Below are 22,950 nucleotides of genomic sequence, written 5' to 3' on the forward strand. Positions count from 1 at the left end.
AAACCATGATCCTGGATTTCTGCCTCCAGAATGACTAAGACTTGAAGTGCGAGCCACCAGCACTCAACTTATTTTAATAGTGAATCAGAGCTGTTGCTGACCTGGGAACATAAGTACATCATCAGTTGTCCTGTAAGATGCTCCACTCAGGAGACAGCAATGACTGCATATTTCTTAGATGAGAGCACAAGGTCAAAGAAATTCACATTTCCCTTGATGAGTACACTCTGGGAAATACAAGTCTGGGTCATAATAACCCACTCAATACTCTGCAAGGTCAAAACTTCAGGTTCTCAGGAACATCCCTGCTGAGAAATGCTGGTAGCATTCTGGTGTTCTGCAACAAGAGGCAACAAGAGAGACATGACAGAGGCAAATATACAAGGGCCACAGTTATAAAGGGAATCAGAACTTTGGATTTGTCATAATTTTCTCAGTGATTCAATAAATATTGAATTTCATTGTCAGGCTCTGATCTAAGAGCTAGGGTTATAATAAGCAGTAAGCTTGATCTTTGCTTTTGTGAATGTACAAAGAGAGGGTTTACATTATGATTTGGACCTATAAACCACCACTTTAATGAATTGCTAAGAGGTAGTATAAATTTTTACATCATGAAAGTGATTTTTAAAAATCTCTGTGCCAGGCACTGATGGCTCATGCCTGTATAATACTGGCTACTTAGAAGGCTGAGACCTGGAGGGTCTGCACAACTCCACATTTAACTATCAAAATACTGAATTAGAGATGTGACTCAAGAGTATGAGGTCCTGACTTCAAGTTCTGGTAGAAAATATCCACTGATTTAATCTCCAAAATAACCAGCAAAAGACAGGGCTGGTGGCATGATTCAAATAAAGAGCACCTGCCTAGCAGTCCCCAGTGCCACCAAAAAAAAAATACTCAAGTTTTGCATTAAGCAGATATATATATATATATATATATATATATATATATATATATATATATATATATATATAGCTAGCATCCATGCTTTTGCATTCCCCATAAACAGAAATCTCTGCCTATAAGAGGCAGGAATTGAGCCCTTAGCTGAACTGTTTATTGCTCTGTTTACTTATTCACAATGCTATTGGTGCTCTCCCAGTAAAAGAATGATCTGTAGCTTATTTTCCTCTGTGTTAACTGTCTTCTCTTCCATTGGCAGAGCTTTTATCTCAGTTATCAGGAATGAGACGTTCTACAGGAGGACAGCTTAATTCTTCTGGCCCTTCCACTTCTCAGTTACAACAACTGCAGCTGCAGCTGCAGCTAGAACAGCAGCATGCCCAGGCAGCACAGCAACAACTGGAGACCGCACGCCACCCGGCACACTAACACAAGCAGTGTCACCACTACAATCACACAGTCTTCAGCAACAACCAACACAGCAAATACAGAAAGCAGTCAGCGGTCTCTCCAGAATTTCCAGTTTTTTTTTTAACAAGGTACTTGTTTATTAATAGATTGGGGGAGGGTTCAGGGCGGGGAAGAAACACTTTTATTTGACTCTTTGCAGTCTAATATTTTTTCTTTTATATGTATGTATATATTTGAGCTTTTAAAAACTCTTCCTTTGGCTGGGGATATGGCCTAGTGGCAAGAGTGCTTGCCTCGCATACATGAAGTTCTGGGTTCAATTCCCCAGCACCACATATGTAGAAAATGGCCAGAAGTAGCACTGTGGCTCAAGTGGCAGAGTGTTAGCCTTGAGCAAAAAGAAGCCAGGGACAGTGCTCAGGCCCTGAGCCCCAGGACTGGCCAAAAAAAAAAAAAAACCCAAAAATCAATGGAACCTCTTCCTTTGATTAAACCATGACAACTCAAAACAGCCCAATTAAAACTACAAATTATTTTAGATAAAGAATTATGATTTTCTTTTTCTCAAGGCATATATCATCAAATATGAATTTAATTTTTTATACCTTACATAAAACTTAAACACCATGTATATATCAGCTATACTAAGTACATTTGTTTTCATAACATGATTTTCAGTAAGCAGTGAAATATCAAAAGGTACAAAAGAAATTTCCTAATACAGTGGTGATTTTCTTTGAATTTCTAAGAACACTAAATATAAATACTTTGGGGGATTATACTTTTTTTTCATTATTGTCAAAGTCAAAGTACAGAGTGGTTACAATTTCATATATAAGGCAAATGAGCACATTTCTTATCCAACTTGTTACCTCCTCCCACATTTTTTCTACCTCCCCCCTTTTCTACCTCCCCCCTTATCCATTTTTCAATTCTTATTATTAGCACACAATATGTTTAAAAAGTGATGTACCATTGTGTAAATAATTTTCAGTACACAGTAAGCCACCCATTGGATAACCTGAAATTACAGGTAATTGAAAATCGTTTTCTGCTGGGGATATAGCCTAGTTGTAGAGTGCTTTTCTTGCTTACAAGAAGCCCTGGGTTCGATTCCTCAGCACCACATAAACAGAAAAGGCCAGAAGTGGCACTGTGGTTCAAGTTGGTGGAGTGCTAGCCTTGAGCAAAAAGAAGCCAGGAACAGTGCTCAGGCCCTGAGTCCAAGCCCCAGGACTGGCAAAAAAAGAAAAAGAAAGAAAATAGTTTTCTGTCCAAAGTTTATAGGCAAACAGAAGATTGAACTTTGGGCCTCATCTTGCCAGGCAGGTTGTCCCCACTTCTTGCTGTGCCTCCAGCCCCTTTATGTCTTCCCTATTTTCAAGGTAAAGAACTTTTTTTTTTTTTTTTTTTTTGCCAGTCCTGGGCCTTGGACTCAGGGCCTGAGCACTGTCCCTGGCTTCTTTTTGCTCAAGGCTAGCACTCTACCACTTGAGCCACAGCGCCACTTCTGGCCATTTTCTGTATACGAGGTGCTGGGGAATTGAACCTAGGGCTTCATGTATGGGAGGCAAGCTCTCTTGCCACTAGGCCATATCCCCAGCCCCGGTAAAGAACTTTTGAGCCAGTTGCCAGTGGCCTCACTCCTGTAATCCTAGCTACTCAGGAGGCTGAGACCTGAGGATTGTGGTTCAGCCAGGACAAACAAGTCCATAAAGCTCTTTATCTCCTATTAACCAGCAAAAGCCAGGAGAGCTGTGGCCCAAGTGGTAGAGCTCCAGCCTTGAGAAGAAAAGTTCTAGGACTACACCCAAGTGTTGAGTTTTAAGCCTTATTATCAGCACACAATGACCCCCACCCCCCAAAAAGAAAAAGAAACATTTTAGAAGAACAGTTTGGGATTTTAAAGAAGAATATAAAGAAAAACGAAAATTAGTATACAGAATTATCTTTGTAGTGTGTATGATAATTCATTAGTGTATTAGAAGAAACTATGAAATAAAAAATGTATGAGGGCCCATGATTTTGCAAAGTCATAGATTTGGGTCATATACAAGTGACTTGATTTCTCAAGTCTTAGTATTTTTTTTTATCAGTATCCCAGGAGTTTTGCCACATAAGAGAGAATTATTGAAATGTTGGGACCAGTTTTTATCTTTTATGGATCTAAGGATGAGGTTTCAAGTGAGAGGAATGAAAAAGGCCTGTTGTCACTTTTCACTTTTTTAACCTCAAACCTGCTCACTCAGTGGACTTGATCTGGGCTTGGGGGGAGGGGGTTCTGGGGGGAGTTCAGTGGTGGGGCTTAAACTTAGGGCCCGGGCACTTTCCCTGAGCTCTTTTGCTCCAGGCTACTGCTGCTAGTGCTCTACCACATTGAGCCACAGCACCGCTTGCAGTTTTCTGGTAGTTAATTGGAGGGAAAAGTCTCACAGACTTTCTTGCCTGGGCAAGATCTCAGATCTCAGCCTCCTGAGTAGCTAGGATTATAGGCATGAGCCACCAGCACCTGGCTCTGGGATTCTTTTTTTTTTCTACCCAATACTCCCAGAGTATAACATGGGCTGCCTCTTAAATGCTGTCCTTGGATTCAAGTTGTAGATTCTGGAAGGACTTCTTGTCACCTGAAGCTGTGCATGCAGTTTGCATACCATTTTATAAGGGTGTTCTTGTTATTTTAAAATAAGATCTCAGGGCTGGGAATATGACCTAATGGTAGAGTGCTTGCCCTGCGTCCATAAAGCCCTGGGTTTGATTCCTCAGCACCACATATATAGAAAAAGCCAGAAGTAGCGCTGTGGTTCAAGAGGTAGAGTGCTAGCATTGAGCAAAAAGAAACCAGAGACAGTGCTCAGGCCCTGAGTTCAAGCCCCAGGACTGGCCAAAATAAATAATTAAATAAAATAAGGTCTCATTATGTATGGAGCCTAGGCTAGCCCTAAACTCACTATCCTCCTGCTTACATTGCCCTAGTTCTGGAATTACAGGCATATGTCACCATGCCCTGCCTTTTGAACATTTTTTTTTTTTTTTTTGGCCAGTCCTGGGGCATGGACTCAGGGCCTGAGCACTGTCCCTGGCTTCTTTTTGCTCAATGCTAGCACTCTGCCACTTGAGCCACAGCGCCACTTCTGGCCATTTTCTGTATATGTGATGCTGGGGAATCGAACCCAGGGCCTCATGAATATGAGGCAGGCACTCTTGCCACTAGGCCATATCCCCAGCCCCCTGAACATTTTTTTAAGTTACACTTTTATTATCTTTAAGTAGCTATACGAAGGAGTTGCCATTTGCTCACATCTTTTATTATATCATTTGATCCAGACTCACTTGATTTATCTAAGGCAGTATTTCTCCAAAACAATTCCCCCAAACTTTACATATTCTGACAAATATGTAGTTATCTGTGTTCATTCATTTTTCCTGATGAAAGTAGAAAACCAAGTAACAGAAATAAGATTTATTGATTGTTGAGCTCCTCAGATTATTGAATGCTGAGTTCCTTAGAACATCACATTTTATCATACTTTAAAGTAAGGAAAGCAGCTATGGTGTTTGTAAGGTCTCTGATCATGCAATTAGTATGTAGTATATTAGGACTTTATCTTTGGTCTCATCTTTGACCATAGGCAGTTTCTATTCATCTTGCCTGAGAACTTATAATGGGATTATAGGTTTTTGGTTTTGTGTTTTTTTGTGGTTTTTTTTTGGTGTGTTTTTTTTTTTTTTTTTTTTCTGGGGGGTGGGTTCCTAGATACTTGATGTAGAAAATGATGAGTTATCTTAAATCAGGGTTTGGTAATGGTGCCAGCTAGTTTTGCTAACCCTTGTTTAAAGATCTTCGCTAAACAATTCCTTTTAGGTATCACATCAGGTTATGTCCTGAAAATCAAGACAATAATATCAGAATCACATGTTCTCCAAAGGGCTACAGGTCTCACTCCTATTTTGTTTATAGTTCTTTTGATACTGTAGAAGTCTGTGCCACTTTGTACCTTCATATAATAGATTTGACTTGGCCTTTTCAAAGCAACGCCATTCTTTGTGTGTGTGTGGGGGGGGGGGGCGGTGCGCCCGCCAGTATTGGAGCTTGAACTGTAGACCTCAGCACTTGTCCTTTAGCTTTTTGATTAGAGGCTGGGACCCTACTACTTTAGTAACAGTTCCACTTCTGGGTCTTTGGATGTTAATTGGAAATTGGACTGTCACAGATGTTCCTGCCTGAGCTAGCTTGGAACTCACATCTTAGACTACTAAGTAGTAGGATTACAAAATGTGTGCCACTGGTGCCTGGTCTTACAATTCAATTTTTAACACTTACGTAGTTCTCATTGAGACTATATAGCCTTGTACCCACACACTGTTCCATCAACTATTCTCTAGTGACTTTCTTTTTTCTTTTTTGGCAGTCCTGGGCCTTGGACTCAGGGCCTGGGTACTGTCCCTGGCTTCTTTTTGCTCAAGGCTAGCACTCTGCCACTTGAGCCACAGGGCCACACTTCTGGCCGTTTGTTGTATATGTGGTGCTGAGGAATCAAACCTAAGGCTTCATGTATACGAGGCAAGCACTCTTGTCACTAGGCCATATTCCCAGCCCCTCTAGTGACTTTCTTAACATTTTCTGGGGGGTGGGGCGGTGGTTGTGGGGCTTGAACTCAGATTTTTTGCTTAAGACTAGCACTCTACCACTTTGGGCCACAGCTAGAATTATAGGCATGAGCCACCAGCACACCCAGTGCTCTTACTTAATTTCAGTTGTGAATGTAACCTGTCATTTTCCTTCAAAGCAGATTTAGTGGATTTTATATAACTACTTTTTCTATGTACATTTTCTTTTTTATATTAATTAAATTTTACTGGCAAGGTGTTGTGCAAAAGGGATACAGTTACATACATTTCTTGTGATCTGTTACACTAGCATTTTTCTTTCCCTTCCCTAGATCAGGTAGGCATATATACAATATATATACATTTTCTTTCATTTCTATGATGTAGAGCTTTTCATTTCTGAACCATAAATCTAATCATTCACTAGAGATTAACATCTGTAAGATTATGAGCAACTCATTTAATCTCTGCTTCAGGTTCCTATTCCTGTAAAATGTTACTAGGTACTAACTGATGGTTGTTCAAAGAGCTAATGCACAGTCTTGCCCAGGCTGGCCAGGAACTGCAATCCTCATGAGTAGCTAGGATAATAGGCATGAACCATGCCTGGCCAAGTATTGACATTGTTAAATTGTTTTAACAAGTTAGCAATGAAGAGCGTAGAGAATAAAATTGTGACCATTATGCCCCTAAAAGCTATTTTGCTTCTGTACCTTTGCTTGCTAACCCATGGGGAAGTGGAAAAATACCAGCAGTCTTCCTATAGCTACTCTGTAAACAAATACCCCCCCCCCAACCTGAATCTGGGCACTATCTGGCTCCGGGACATGATTAATTGTCCACGCCCAAAGCCCACTCAAGGTTGGACATAACTAAGTGTGAGCTCTCAGACCCCGGCCTGGACCAGGAGGTAGGAACCGGCTGGCTCCAGGAATGTGGCTACATGACCACTCCTGGAGGCCCACCCCCAGGGTTAAGGCCGTCTGACCCATGCTTCGGCTGGAAGACCCAGGCCAATCCTGAGGCGACCAGTAAACTAGGGCAAATGTCAACCAATCGTGTACATGTAACCAGGGGTCTTCCTCATCTTCCCTCATCTTCCCTGTACTTGTCTATAAAAGCTGTGCTGGAATTGTGCTTGGGGCCTCTCAGCATCACTGGCAAGGAGTGGGGGGGGGGGGGGGACCGGGTTTGAACTCGTAATAAACGACCCTTGTGGTTTGGCTCTGATTCTGGACTCTGATGGTTGTCTTTGGGGGCCTTAAAAATCTGGGCATTACATTTGGTTCCCTGACCGGGAAACCCCCAGACCCACCAGACGTCTAGTCAACGGGTCGCTGAAAGCTGATCTATAAGTGAGCTAGCTCTGTCTGTCTCTGTGTTGTCTGTCATTGTCTGAATCTGTGTCTGTGGTCTCAGACGTGAAGTAAGAGTTTGTGCCTGAGTCGGAGTCAGTAATCTGGGGCTGTTTTCAGCCGTGTGGTCAGACACGAAGTGAGTTCGTGCCTGAATCTGAGTCTGGGGCTGTTTTTAGCCGTCTGGTCAGACATGAAGTGAGTTTGTGCCTGAGTCTGTAATCTGGGGCTGTTTTCAGCCGTGTGGTCAGACACAAAGTGAGAGTTCGTGCCTGAGTCTGAGTCTGGAGCTGTTTTCAGCCCATCTGGTCGGGCATGTAGGGGCAGCATGCCTGCATTTGTTTCTGTGGCCTGGAGCTACTCTATCCCATCCTGCGAATTGTGATTGCTTCTGTGTTCTGGGAAGTGGCCTGAAACGCTGAAGCATGCCAGCGAATTGTCCTGTGTTCTGTGTTCCCTAACCAGTTTCACTTGCAGATTCACCCTGGCCTGTGAAGGAGGACTTCCTTATCTGCTCATTTATCTCACAGCCCCTAGATCCACGCCTCTGTGGAATTCTCCTCCTTTCCTTGTTTGTCTTTCTGACTCACCTCTTTCCCTCTCAGATGGGGCAGACCCAGGGCACTCCCCTAACTCTCTTACTTGATAATTTTAAGGATGTTAAGGGAAGAAGCCATATGGATATAAAAAAAGAAAAAAATGCTTGCCTATATTGTTCTGGTCTGGACTGTTCTCTGTTTTCTGTATTCCCTGACTGTGATGAACGAAATGGACAGATTCCCTTAACCCCCTGGATTTATGTTTATCTCATTAAGAAGATTTACAGGCGACAGCTCACAATCAGAGTGAGTGTCTGTAAAAAAGAACCCTGGGGGACTCCCACCCAGCCTCCTCCTTAAGCAGAAAATTATTTGGTGTGCTAAAATGTTTTGTTAAAACTATCAAGCCCTGGAAAATGAGGCTGGAGAATGCTACAATTATTTGTTAAAAGTTTTGTCTTAAAATTTGCGTGTTACAGGAGTAAGACTGGCAAAAATATCTCTTGCCACTAAAAAATGTACGGTCGATATTTATTTTGTGCGCTTTAAGATCTTTTGAGTATGTATGTGTGTGTGTGCATGTGTGAGTGTGAACATGTTCAAAACTGTAGTATGATGCAAAATTAAGTTTAAGTTTGAATTCAAATGATCATCAAGTTCAGGCATTACCAAATGTTTAAAAAAAAACAGAAACTAGAGTTAAAAAAGATTACTCAGGGTTCTTTAATTAGCAGCCAAAAGAAAGTGGGTATCTTAATGAATTAAGATTTGATTTAATAAAGGGCAGGTTGGTGTGAATTCATCAAGCCCTATGGAGTCAAGATGGAGCCAATAGAGGGCTTTCTTTTGTCTCTTTGTTTTCAGGTGAACATTGGAAACCTGGTGGTAAAAAGAAATGATTTGACTAAAATTTCTAAAACTGCCCTTTGAGAGATACTAAGTTAAAAAGTTTATTTACCTGACGTGATTTGATTCCTGTGCTGTTTTTGCAATTCAAATGTATTGAAAAAGCAAAGATGCTGAGACTGAATTTCTTGTGTTTGTAATTCTGGTGAACTGTTAAAAGTACTTTTGTTACAATTGTTTTGGATATCAGTTTAATGATTCAGGTACTAAATTTTATGTGTATACTGTGATGTAACAAATAAGATTCTTAACTATCTTAAGTTACATATGATCAGGCAAGTATTTTGAAGTATGTAAACTCTCATTAGCTCTGTGTATGTAGAAAAAAATGGCAAAATGAGCCAATGTTTCTCACTAATTTATTGGAAAGCTGAATGGATAAGTATTTCTAATTTTGCAATTGTAATTAACTGTAACTCTTGCATTAAGAAAAATTGTCTTTCGAGTTTAAAGGTCTTCTTGAAGTAGCTGGAACTGAAGAAAAGAAAAATGGCTCTTTTAAACTGGCAGCCAGGGACAGTCCACTTGCTAGCCTGAGTGATTGGCATCACAGGTTTTTTACTCCAGTCTTAATTACTAATACTAACTTTCAGATAACACACTGCACTTCACACAGAACAGTATCGAATGGCCAAGGGAAGATTAAAGAGGCTGCGGCATTGAGAAGGAGGATGCATGGTAAGGAGCTGACAGAGATGTAGGAAAACATCCTGTTAGGAGACCAGATAAGAAGTTTGCAGAAGATAGGAGAAAGATGGTGCCGAAAAAATAGGGAGGCACCAAGACTCGCACCAACTGAATAGCGAGCTGGGAACTCCAACACCCAACACCCCACCAAGAACCCAGCAAAACCAGCATCCAGAAGCAGTGGAGAAATGCAGGAAAACAAAAAGGAGCAAAAAAGAAGAACTGAAAACCTACATGGAGCCGGAGATTCACCGGGGCACCCTCCCCCCACCAGTCGACCATGGCCCAAACAGGGTCAGGCTGGGAAAGGGGAACCCAGCAATCGGCAGACAGGCTGCCAGGAGCGCAGAATTCAGATAGCGGGAGACCCCACGGACACAAGGCAGGGTGCGGACCAAGACACACACCGCAGCGACGAGAAGTTCGGGTCCACACCGGGTTCGGACAAGGGAACCCAGCGTGGCAGAAAGAGGGAACCAGGGAAGCCACCACGACACTTCGCCAACCCCTGAAGGGCCAATGGCTGCACGGGACACACACACAAAGCAGCAAAAGTGAGTCCCCCATAATCCCTTCCCCCAACGGGAGACCAGCTATCAGAGACCCAAGCCCAACAAAGAAGCTAGATCTCCTTCCCTCCCCCTCCCCACCCCCGAGGGAACAAAGAACCCCCAAATCAGGCGGGAAGCTCCCATCAGGCGCTGGGAAGCCAGTTTAGCAGGGGAAGGGCGGAACAGCCCCAAGGCCCCACAGGTTCCTGAACTGGCAGAACCAGCTCCGCCCCCTTCCCAACAGGGGCCGGGGGATGGCTGGCAGGGAAAGCCCCACCCGAGGTGCCTGGACCTTGCGGACTCTTACAACTAAAATCACAGGCGTGGGCTGGGGATATAGCCTAGTGGCAAGACTGCCTGCCTCATATACACGAGGCCCTAGGTTCGATTCCCCAGCACCACATATACAGAAAACGGCCAGAAGCGGCGCTGTGGCTCAAGTGGCAGAGTGCTAGCCTTGAGCGGGAAGAAGCCAGGGACAGTTCTCAGGCCCTGAGTCCAAGGCCCAGGACTGGCCAAAAAAAAAAAAAAAATCACAGGCGCTGGTGGGCAATACCAGCCCAGCAGGGTCACCTGAGCCTGATCACGTCCCCCCCCTCGCAGCGGAGGCGAGGTCTGAGGGTGCCAAGCCACACCCGGACAGTTGATCCCACTGGGCCCCAAACATACTGCCTCCCCCAACAGACTTGCGGGAGGGCGCAAGCACAACCCAACAACCCAGGACTCGCTCTGGGAGGCATATCCAGCTAAAGTGCATGTTGTAGTGGACAACAGCCCACAGGAGGGCAGGGCCCCCGGCGACAGCGCCCGCTCTGGTAGGTGTACCTTGCACTGGTGGGCGGGGCCACAGCGGCAGCACCTGCTGCCATAGATACGCCTACACAGGAGGGAGGAAAGAGCTACAAACCAAACCTGAGAAGCCATCCACAGATTTCCAGAAGCGCAAATCACAAAGAAACATAAGTCAGTTCATCAGAGGGCAAGCCAACTCGCCACCTCCAAAAAGCAGCAGGACTGAAGAGGAGATGGAGACTAAAAAAGCAAATGAGGCCATGTTAACAGGAATGATCGAAAGTGTCAGAAATGAAATCAGAAAACAATTCCAGGAGTTTAGAGCGGAAATCTGGAAGGACACCCAGGAAACCAAGAAAGAAATGGAAGCAAAAATGGATACAATGCAAGCCTGCTTTAAAGAAATGAAAGCAAAAATGGATACAATGCCAGCCGCCTTTAAAGAAAATCTCCACATCCTGAGAATTGAAATGCATGAAAAAAATAGATTTAAAATACAACTCTTTAAAAGAAGAAATTTCCACGATCAGAGCTGATATGACAACCATAAATAGCTCTCTGACATCCTTAAACTCCGCAATTGAAACCATAGCACAAAGAGTGGACCATATAGAATCCAGAATCTCTCGCTTGGACGATGAAGCAGCTGACAACAACCAGAAAATGACTACACTCCAAGAAAAGGTGAAGCTTCAGGGAAGACTAATCCAGGAAATAATGGACAAATACAAGAGATATAATCTGCGCATAATTGGAATAGAAGAAGGAGCCGAATACCAGAACAGAGGGCTTAATCATGTTCTCAATAAAGTTATTGCAGAAAACTTCCCCAATCTCACAGGGGACCCCATCCAGGTAACCGAAGCATATAGGACACCTGGCAGGCCAGACCCCAGGAAAACCACCCCAAGGCACATAATATTCAAGGCTACAGACCTCAAGATTAAAGAGCAAATTCTGAATTCAGCCAAAGCGAAGAAGGAAACTTTTTTCAATGGGAAGAGGATTCGAATAACATCCGACTTATCCACACAAACTTACCAAGCTCGAAGTGAGTGGAAGAACACCATCCAAGTACTTCAGAATAACAATTTACAACCTCGGATCAAATATTCAGCGAAATTGGAGTTCACATTCGAAGGGAGAACCAGATCTTTCCACACCAAAGAGGAGCTAAAGGAGTATGTGAATAAAAAAACCAGCCCTACAGCGAATATTAAGAGGGGAAGCACACCCAACAGAGATCGTAAAAGACACACAGACAGAATCAGAAAGAAACTTCAATAGCCAAAGTCCAGCAGAAAGACCAGCTCACTAAAGACAAGAAGAAAAAAAAAACAGGAAAAAACAGCCCAACAAGAAAATGGAAGGAGAAAAAACACCCTTATCCTTGATCTCTTTAAATATAAATGGCTTAAACTCTCCGATTAAGAGGAGCAGACTGGCAGAATGGATTCGCAAATAAAAAGTTGACATCTGCTGTCTACAAGAGACCCACCTTACAGCAAGGGACAAAAACAGGCTTCGAATGAAAGGATGGAGCAAGATCTACCAAGCAAATGCACCCACCAAAACGGCAGGTGTAGCCATTCTGATCTCAGACAAGTTGGACTTCTCTTTAAAGTCCACTCAAAAAGACAAAGAAGGACACTACATATTAATACAAGGAAAAATCCAGAATCAAGAACTCACGGTGATAAATGTATACTCACCAAACAAAAGAGGCCCGACATATGTCAAATAAATTCTCAAAGAATTACAAAGCAAGATAGACGCAAACACAATCATAGTGGGTGACTTTAATACTCCTCTCTCTCCAAGAGACAGATCCAACACCCAGAGGATTAGTAAGGGAGCTGAGGACCTAAATAACACCATTTCCTAAATGGATCTAACAGACCTATATAGAACCTTTCACCCTACAGAGAACCAATACACCTTCTTTTCAGCAGCCCAAGGATCATATTCCAAAATAGACCACGTCATAGGCCACACAAAGAACCTCAGCAAATACAAAAGTATTGACATCATCCCATGTATTATATCTGATCACAGTGGATTAAAGGTAACCCTCAACAACAAAGGATACCACAGAGCCTATACACACTCTTGGAGACTAAACCCCATGCTGCTACCCAACACTTGGGCCACAGACCAAATTAAAGATGAAATCAACGAATTCATAAGCCACAATGGCAAAGAAAACACATCACAAAGAAACCTATGGGACACAGCTAAGGCAGTACTGAGGGGCAAGATCATTGCACTCAGCACCCACATTAAAAGAATGGAAGCAGAGCAGGTGAATACCCTCACGATGAAACTAAAACAACTGGAGAAACAAGAAATGACAGAATCTAAAACGACTAGGAGGGGAGAGATCACAAAGATTAAAGAAGAGATAAATCTGATTGAAAATAGAAAGACCATTCAACAAATAAATAAGACTAAAAGCTGGTTCTTTGAGAAAATAAACAAAATTGACAGACCCCTTGCAAGACTTACAAAAAAAAAGAAGAGAAGAGACTCATATATGAAAAATCAGGGACTCCAACGGAAAAATTACAACAAATACACACGATATTCAAACAATCATAAGGAGCTACTTCCAAAACCTCTACTCAGCAAAAAACAATAATTTTACAGAAATGGATCAATTCTTAGAGAAGTACAAACTACCCAAACTGAACCAAGAAGAAATAAATCAACTAAATAAACCAATAACTTACGGTGAGATACAGGAGGTAATCAAGAACCTCCCTACTAAGAAAAGCCCAGGCCCAGATGGATTCACCAATGAATTCTACAAAACCTTTAGTGAGGAGCTAATACCAATACTCCTCAAACTCTTCTGCGAAATAGAAACGGAGGGAGAAATTCCAAACTCATTCTATGAAGCTAATATCATACTCATCCCCAAACCAGGCAAAGATCCAACAAAAAAAGAGAACTACAGACCAATATCACTAATGAACACAGATGCAAAGCTCCTCAATAAAATATTAGCTAATAGGATCCAGAAACTGATCAAGAAAATCATACATCATGACCAAGTAGGCTTCATCCCTCAGTCACAAGGATGGTTCAACATCCGTAAATCAATCAACGTAATTCACCACATAAACAGAACTAAAATCAAGAATCACATTGTTATCTCAGTCGATGCCCAAAAAGCCTTTGACAAAATACAACATCCATACCTATTAAAAGCTTTGGAGAGAACAGGAATAGATGGAACATTCCTCAAAACAATAAAAGCCATATACAACAGACCAACTGCTAATATCATATTAAATGGAGAGAAACTTAAATCATTCCCCCTAAACTCAGGAACAAGACAAGGATGCCCACTCTCCCCACTTCTGTTCAATATAGTGCTGGAATCCCTAGCCATAGCAATAAGGCAAGAGGAGGACATCAAAGGGATCCACATCGACAAGGAAGAAATCAAGTTATCCCTATTCGCAGACGACATGATCTTATATCTGAAGGACCCAAAAAACTCAGTACCCAAACTCCTACACCTAATAAACCAATTTGGCAAAGTAGCAGGATACAAAATCAATCCACAAAAGTCAGCAGCTTTCTGTACACCAGCAATAGACAAACAGAAAAGGAAATTATGGAAACAATTCCATTTACAGTAGCCAAAAAAAGCATAAAGTACCTAGAGATCAACTTAACCAAGGACGTGAGGGACCTATTCAATGAAAACTACAAAAATCTAATAAGGGAAATCAAAGAAGACACAAGGAGATGGAAAGACCTCCCATGCTCATGGGTAGGCAGAATCAATATAGTGAAAATGGCCATATTGCCCAAATTGTTATACAAATTCAATGCAATACCCATCAAAATCCCAGCCACATTCTTCACTGAAATAGAGAAACCAATCCATAAATTCATATGGAACAGCAAAAAACCTAGAATAGCCAAAGCAATTCTAGGCAAAAAAAAAAAAAAAAATATTGCAGGAGGTATCACCATACCAGACTTCAAGCTCTACTACAAGGCCATCATAACAAAAACTGCATGGTATTGGTATAAAAACAGATCGGAAGACAAGTGGATTAGAATTGAAGACCCAGAAATAAAACCGTACTCTTACAGCCAACTGATATTCGACAAAGGAGCTAAAGACATACAATGGAATAAACATAGCCTCTTCAACTACTGGTGCTGGGAGAACTGGGCAGCCATATGCAGAAAACTCAAAGTAGACCCAAGCCTATCACCATGCACCAAGATCAACTCAAAATGGATCAAGGACCTCAACATCAGACCTGAATCATTGAAACTACTGAAGGACAGAGTAGGAAAGACACTAGAACTTATAGGCACAGGAAGGAACTTCCTGAATAGAGTCCCAGGGGCACAACAAATAGGGGAAAGACTCAACAAATGGGACTACTACAAATTAAAAAGTTTCTGCACAGCTAAGGTCATAGCCACCAAAATAGAAAGACAGCCAACGATATGGGAAAGGATATTTACCAGCACAGCAACAGACAAAGGCCTGATATCTGTCATCTACAGAGAACTCAAAAAACTAAGCCCCTCCAAACCCAATAAACCTATTAGGAAATGGGCAAAAGAGCTAAAGAGAGACTTCACAAGAGAAGATATAAAAATGGCAAAGAAACACATGAGGAAATGCTCAACATCCCTGCTAGTAAAGGAAATGCAAATAAAAACAAGCCTGAGATACCACCTCACCCCAGTTAGAATGGCCTATACTCGGAACTCAGGAAACAACAAATGCTGGAGGGGCTGTGGGGAAAGAGGAACCCTTCTCCATTGTTGGTGGGAGTGCAAATTAGTACAACCACTTTGGAGAACAGTATGGAGGTTTCTCAAAAAGCTCAATATAGACCTACCCTATGACCCAGCCATACCACTCCTAGGCATCTATCCTAAACAGCAAAACCCAAGATATCAAAAAGACATTTGTACTTCTGTTTATCGCGGCACAATTCACAATAGCCATAATATGGAAACAACCCAGATGCCCCTCCACAGACGAATGGATCCAAAAAATATGGTATTTATACACAATGAAATACTACATAGCGATTAGGAATGGTGAAATATTGTTATTCACAGGGAAATGGTCAGAACTCGAACAAATAATGTTGAGTGAGACAAGCCTAGAACACAGAAAACAAAGGGGCATGATCTCCCTGATATATGACTGTTAACAAAGGGAGACGGAGAGACAGTAGAGACCAAGTCTGTGAACACTGTATATGTGCTTGATACATTGTATATTGCATATATGTCTACCTGAGCTAGACAAGGGATGGAAAAACAGGTTGTAAGATATCACAAGAAATGTACACGCTGCCCTACTATGTAACTGCACTCTCTTTGCACAACACCTTGTAAAAAAATTTATGTTCAATTAATAAAAACAACAACAACAACAAAAAAAAAAACTGGCAGCCAGGAAGCTGGATGCCCCCTGGGTTTCAGAGCTTTTGGATGCAAATAAGACTGAGGAAAAGGTGTAAAAGCCTTGACTTTAAAGGCTTTTAAAATACATTTCTAGATAAAGAATTTGAGCAGCCAGAGCACTAAATAGTAAATATAAAGACTTTAAATTAAAACAAAATGCATTTCAAGGTAAGAGATTTGGAAGTAAAACTTGTCCTAAATGTTTGTTTTAAGTTGGATAGAGGAAAATTATGGCTACCAAAATGAATGTTTAAATGCCACCCCAGTTTGTTTGTAGTTTTTTTTTTGGTAACAATTTCCAGCAGGCCCACATAGAAGGACAAATGATTCCTACAAGTTTGTCAAGATCTAACATTGGCCCTTAATAAGTTCCCGGTAAGAGCATGCTTAAAAACTACTTCTGTGTGGACCACCTTGTTGCTTTTAATTGGAGTAAAGTGGCCTCTTGTAAGACTCATTGATCTGAATCTGCAATTTGTGACCAGCCCAGGCAGAGAAATGTCCTGGTGAGAGTTTTCGTGTCCAGTTGGCCAGCAGAAGTGCTGGGAACAGAGTCGTGAGTCGCTCTGAGGCTCAAAGTGGTAGGGTACTAGTCTCGAGCTGGAGAGCTGAGGGACAGCACTCAGGCCCTGAGTCCAAGTCCAGTGACGGACCAAGAGAAATGCCAAAGGTGCATTTATACCAGCGTGGAAAATCACTCCTGGGACAAAAGTCATGGAACATCCAGAGGCAGTAAGCCCCTGCTTGGGTGGCAGAGATGGTGTCAGATCCTAGAGTCACTCCTGTTTGGCCTTTCAAAAGTTAATCAGAGCTGGGAGGTCCTAGAAGAATAGTTCGTAAGCATGCCTTTCTAATGCCCATGTCTGTCTATTGGGCAGGAACTTGCCAGTCATCTGTGATAGTGGATAGTAAAGGTAAGTTTGTCAAATGTGAGGATAGTTTGAAAATCACAACCTTCTGCATCTGCTCAAAGCCCTAACTAGCAGTGAATTTTGAGCTGGTACACCTGTTCAGGAAAAAAAGCTTGTAGACCTGAGATTGTATCCTTATTGATATCTGCTAAAGGCCTGAAAAGGTAATGTAGACATTTTTTAGACCACCAGAGATCAATTCCCCAGCCAGTCAGGAAAAAGCTTTTACAAACTAGAATGTTAAAAGGCTAAACTGCAGTAGCCCAAAAGGAAGTCTGTATAGTTGAAAGTTAAAATGTTAAACGTAATTTCCAGTTTGGAGTAAAGCTCCTAATGGACATCTGATCCTGCAGCCCCTTGGTAAAGTAGAATAAAATTATAGATTCCTGGCGAGGTAAGGTCAACGTCCCTGAGTCAGCCTGAAGAAGTTACAGAAGATGGATGATCTTCGCCCATCAGCTCCCCCCACCCCTTCGGACCAAGGGACCAGAGTTGTTTTTGGGAAGATGAGGATAGACTAGAGGCATGGGAAACAGGTAACAGTATACAGAGACTGCACTTGTGAGAAATGGTTACAGGCCAAGCCTTCTATGTTGATTTTTTTTTAAAAAAGGAAAATATTCCTAGCCTTATTGGAAATATCTGATTTAAACTTTTTGCCCTGGCAAAATGACCCAAGGGATAGCTAAAGCTGTCTTGACATTTAGTGATGTGCCAGCCTACAAAAGCTAGTGTGCTTAAGAAGAAATCAGGAAAATACTAGGAAATTTGACTAATGTTAGGCTTAGGTTAACTTAGGTTAAGCTTCTCTAACCAGTCTTTGGAGAAAGTTGCAGGTAACCCAGCAGAAGGTGTGACATTCTACTGGAACCACTGGGGAACCACCGCTGCCTGACACCACCATGGCTCCTGCCCACTGCATTTGAGTGAGGATGAAGGAGAGTCTAACAGTCACCTGGAAGAATCTACATCTTCAAATGGGACTCTTATCACATGCAGTTAATTTCTGCTGGAAAGTGCTTTGGATCTGCTAAAACCAAAATTTTGGGGGGACATTCTTGAGTTGCGTGGAGTTAACTAGCTCTATTGAAAAAATTGGATATTGTAAAAAAAAAAATTTCAAGCAGACTGGCCTGCTGCTAAATTCAAAGCATGTATGACAGGCTGGAGAGTCACTTCCAGGCAATGCCTGGGGTGGGAGGGGTGTCCAAGAGTATTAAAATATGTCCAGATGGATTAGGATGTGACCTCAGAAAAGAGAGGAAGGTAACTGCCATCAAGTGTGCCAGGTACCAAGGTAGCTGGACAGAGATTTAAACTGCAGGGGGCATCTTCATGGAGCCCTCCTTAGGGTGGATCTTACACATGCCACTGGCCAACCTTAAAACTCTAGCAGCAAAGAAGCCCAAGGAAATGTAAAGAGGAAAGTTAGTATAGAAAGCCTTGGAGAAAGGGATAAATGGTTTCCTCTTGATAAAAAAAGGGATTTAAAAAGTCAATTATCACAGAGTTACACTAAGTCGCTGATGGCATGAGAAAGTAAAAGATGATGTGAATGGGGATATGTTAAATTTTACTTTAGAGAGAAAATTGGGAAAACAAAAAGTTTCCTTTAGATTAAAAGGTTTTGGCATGTTAAAAGTGAGAAAGACAATCCCTAGAAAGTGAGTATGTGACAAATGGTATCAGTATGCCTTAAAATTAAAGCATATGAGTAAAGTTGGTATGTAATCAAATTGGCTATAATATAAATAGGGTCAGAATTGGGACTTCGGTGTGAAACTATGTTTGTCTGTACCTGCATCTGCAGGGCTAAGGGACTTGGATGATGTCATCTAAATGTTAACCAGAAAGATCTCATGTATCTTTAACTACTTGATTCCCTTGCTAAGATGGTTTTGTATGTAAAGCCTGGATTTACTCATATGCAGCCTTAGGATCAGATTTGGGATCCCCTCCCATAATTCCTAACTTGCAATCACATTTGTTATGATTTCCCTCCCCCCCCCCCACTCAGAGCCTTATAGCAGGTCCACCAAGAGATCTGGCCCAATTTAAGGGCCCTTTATGAAACTGGACCTCCTCCTGAGCCACAACTGCTACCAACTGAGTAAAGCGCCTCCGACAAGGAAACTTGGATGACTGAAGCCTGTGGACTCATTTGCAGTGAGAGAGAACATTCTACCCTGGTGGCACAACAGAGGCTGTGTACCAAAAGTTGGACTTGTCTAACTTTACCTTGCTAGGCCTGATATATATGGTTGGTGCTTCTGTAGCTAGAGAGAGAGCCTAGACACTCATAAACCCTACCTATGGGTGGTCCGGTGGCTTGGGGATGAGCTACTGTAAATCCCCTGGCCACTATTATTACTCCCACTGGAGTCATGAGATCATGGCCCAACCATAAAAACTTTCAGTTGTGACCAGACCCTTGTGTGTGATTATTCTTGTCCTGATTATAGGACCCTATATTATTAATAAGGTAGCTGCTTTTTGTTAAGGATAGCATTAGCATAGTACAACTCATGGTTCTTAGAGCCCAATACCAACCCAATGACCCTGAAATTAGAGACTTGAGTATGTAAGATCCAAGATTGGCTCTTAAAAGTTCAATTGAAAGGGGGGAATGAAGAGCGTAGAGAATAAAATTGTGACCATTATGCCCCTAACAGCTATTTTGCTTCTGTACCTTTGCTTGCTAATACATGGGAAAGTGGAAAAATACCAGCAGTCTTCCTATAGTTACTCTGTAAACACACGCCCCCCCCCCCAATCTGGGCACTCTCTGGCACCGAGACATGATTAATTGTCTGTGCCTGGAGCCCACTCAAGGTTGGACATAACTGTCAGCTCTCAGATCGCGGCCCGGACCAGGAGGTAGGAACCGGCTGGCTCCAGCAATGTGGCTACATGACCACTCCTGGAGGCCCACCCCCAGAGTTAAGGCCGTCTGACCCATGCTTTGGTGGGAAGATCCAGGCCAATCCTGAGACAACCTGTAAACTAGGGCAAATGTCAACCAATCGTGTACTTGTAACCAGGGATCTTCCTCATCTTCCCTCATCTTCCCTGTACTTGTCTATAAAAGCTGTGCTGGAATTGTGCTTGGGGCCTCTCAGCATCACTGGCAAGGAGTGTGTGGTGGGGCGGTGGGGGGGGCGGTGGGACCGCGTTCAAACTGGTAATAAATGACTCTCGCGGTTTGGCTTTGACTCTGTACTCTGATGGTTGTCTTTGGAGGCCTTAAAAATCTAGGCATTACGAGCAATAAGTAGGATTCTCAATTCATATCATTTCTCCAGGCTCTGAGGATAAGCCATGTTTCCTATCATAGCCCATATTTCACCAGAACATAGGGCAGTTCATCATGACAGTTTTCTTGCTGTTGGTTTTTGTTTAGTTTGTTTTTGTCAGTCCTAGTCAGTGAACTTTGCTCAAGGCTAACACTCTACCACTTGAGTCACAGAACCACTTCAGCTTTTTCTGTTTATGTGGTACTAAGGAATTTAGCCCAGGGCTTCAAACATGCTAGGCAAGCACACTACCACTAAGCCACATTCCCAGCCCCTGCTGCTGCATATCTAGACACGTTTATGTTAGTATAAGATAAAGGAGCTGGTGGCTCAGGTCTATAATCTTAGCTACTCAGAAGGCTGAGATCTGAGAATAACAATTCAATGTCAGCCCAGGCAGGAAAACTTGTGAGACTCTTACTTACCTCAAATTAAGAACCAAAAAGCCAGAAGTAGAGCTATAGCTTAAGTAGTAGAATACGAGTACCAACCTTGAGCAGACATGATCAGGGATAGTGCCCAGGCCCTGAGTTCAAGACCAGAACCAGCAACAAAAGAATAAAATGGAAATAATAGAAACAGTCAAAAGAAATTTTATATTTTTTTTCCTTAAAACTTGAATATTCTGCTGTCTATGTTTAGATTTTGTTTTGTCATCAGGGTTGCTGCTTTTTCTCCCAACCCACACATGAAATTCTGGCTAATAAAGAAATAATAACTTCCCTAAGAATCTAATCATCAGAAATATTTCCTCAGAAAAAGGAAAAATTAAATTGGGCACCAGTGGCTCACACCTGTAGTTCTAGCTACTCAGGAGTCTGAGGCCCAGGCAAAGACCCCCATCTCTAAATAACCAGCAAAAAGCAGGACTACAGGTACAGGCAAATGATCAGTGGCCACCTGCCAGCAAGAAAACCAGTGGTTAAGGCACCCTGAATTCCAGGCCAGTATAGCACATAGAGTAAAAAAAGCACTGTTTTTTTCTAGAAGGAGTAGGAACTGAGTCCAAGTGTTTATTTTTGTTGCTTTGTTCTCACTGAGCCTAATTGGGACAGTCACACCTCAAGGCAATGGTGTCACTACAAGTGTGAGGGATTCATGGAACCACAATAAGGTGATAGGGTAGAGCAAGGTGTTCCAGTGAAGTGTCCCATGTTCTAAGTGCTGCCCCTGGAGCTGGCACAGTGGGTGATATGCCCCTGGGCTCACTGACTTTTAGCAATGAATTCTTTCTTTTTAACTTACACAGGTTGAATGATCCTAAAATGTCTGAAAGAGCGTGCCAGTCCATGGAAAGCGAGTATGCAGACCGTAGCCTGTTCGTCTAAGAGCTCCTTCGGTCCACTTTAGTACGTGAAGAGAGCTCAACCTCCGATGAGGATGAACAGGGGGAGATGGCAGATTTTGGTGCAATGTGCTGGGTAGATATTATGCCTTTAGATGTTGCTTTAGAAAACCTAATTGAAAGTGAGTAATAAAGGAAATGAGCCTCCATCACCTCCTCTTTGATGACCTACCAATTCGTAAACAGTGTCCTCTGTGCTGTATTGGTTTGTTTGGTGATTTTAATTTCAGGTCTTTCACTCTTGTTACATTGTGTACATTCAAAAGGAAGAGAGAAAATATATATGATGATCATTTCCACTTAACTAATTTTTACTTCTAGCAGGTAAATGTAGGTAGCAGTTCAGTGATTTCTGCTTCCTGTACCTTGACATGCAAAAGGCTCTCCTAATTCAAACTAAGAGGAAAATTGAAATCTCTAATGAAGCTGCTGTGTGTATTTATGAATATTAATGAATAAAAACTGCTTGGATGGTTTACCTTAACTACTGCATGAGTTTTTTTGCAGCGTGCATGAGTTTTGGTGACCTTGTTATTTAAAAATTAAATACAAGGAGTAAAACTTTAAAAAACAAACAAACAAACAACAAAGCCCAAAGCTTTCCCAAACATTATTCAACGGTTATGTGACAAAGTAGCTTTTGAATAATTGTTGGACCGGGTAACTGCAGGATGGGGGTGGGGGGGTGGGGGGGATGCAAGGCGAGTGAACTAATGCACACTTTATTTCAGGAGGGCCAGGGTTTATATAGGGTTAGAAATAAACTTTACAACTTTAAAGGTAAACATTAATACAGCATGATATCCATCTCAAATACAAAAGTGGAGGAGGTTACTTCTGGGAGGAAGGAGACTAATACAAAAGTTTTCCTATCACTACAGATAGTCATTACAAAGATTATTGATATAAAAACAAAGGACCATAACCAGTCAAGGCAGAGCTATAATTATCTTCTAGCTACTATCTCCTCAAGGCTAAATAACTTTGATCTTGACTTTCCCATTGACTTGTGAAGAGACTTTCCTATCTACAGTGAGAGTCTATTTCTCTATCGCTAAAGGCAGCTGGTCAAGCCAGTCTCCTCAGGGAGACTCTGTATGGGGGAAGGGGAGATTCTCATAACAAAAGGTGGCATCCTTTGGCCCGCAAACACAAAGGAACTCATTAGTAAGAATTTTTTCCTACGTGC

General features: G+C 42.2%; 1 pseudogene; it reads left to right on the forward strand.

The window, feature by feature from the left end:
• The window catches only part of LOC125364515, a 66,453-nt pseudogene extending 44,528 nt beyond the window's left edge, over positions 1–21,925 (forward strand).
• Positions 21,926–22,950: the final 1,025 nt, after the last annotated feature.

This window comes from Perognathus longimembris, chromosome 16 (assembly GCF_023159225.1).
Source record: "Perognathus longimembris pacificus isolate PPM17 chromosome 16, ASM2315922v1, whole genome shotgun sequence".
NCBI classification, from domain to species: Eukaryota; Metazoa; Chordata; class Mammalia; order Rodentia; family Heteromyidae; genus Perognathus; species Perognathus longimembris.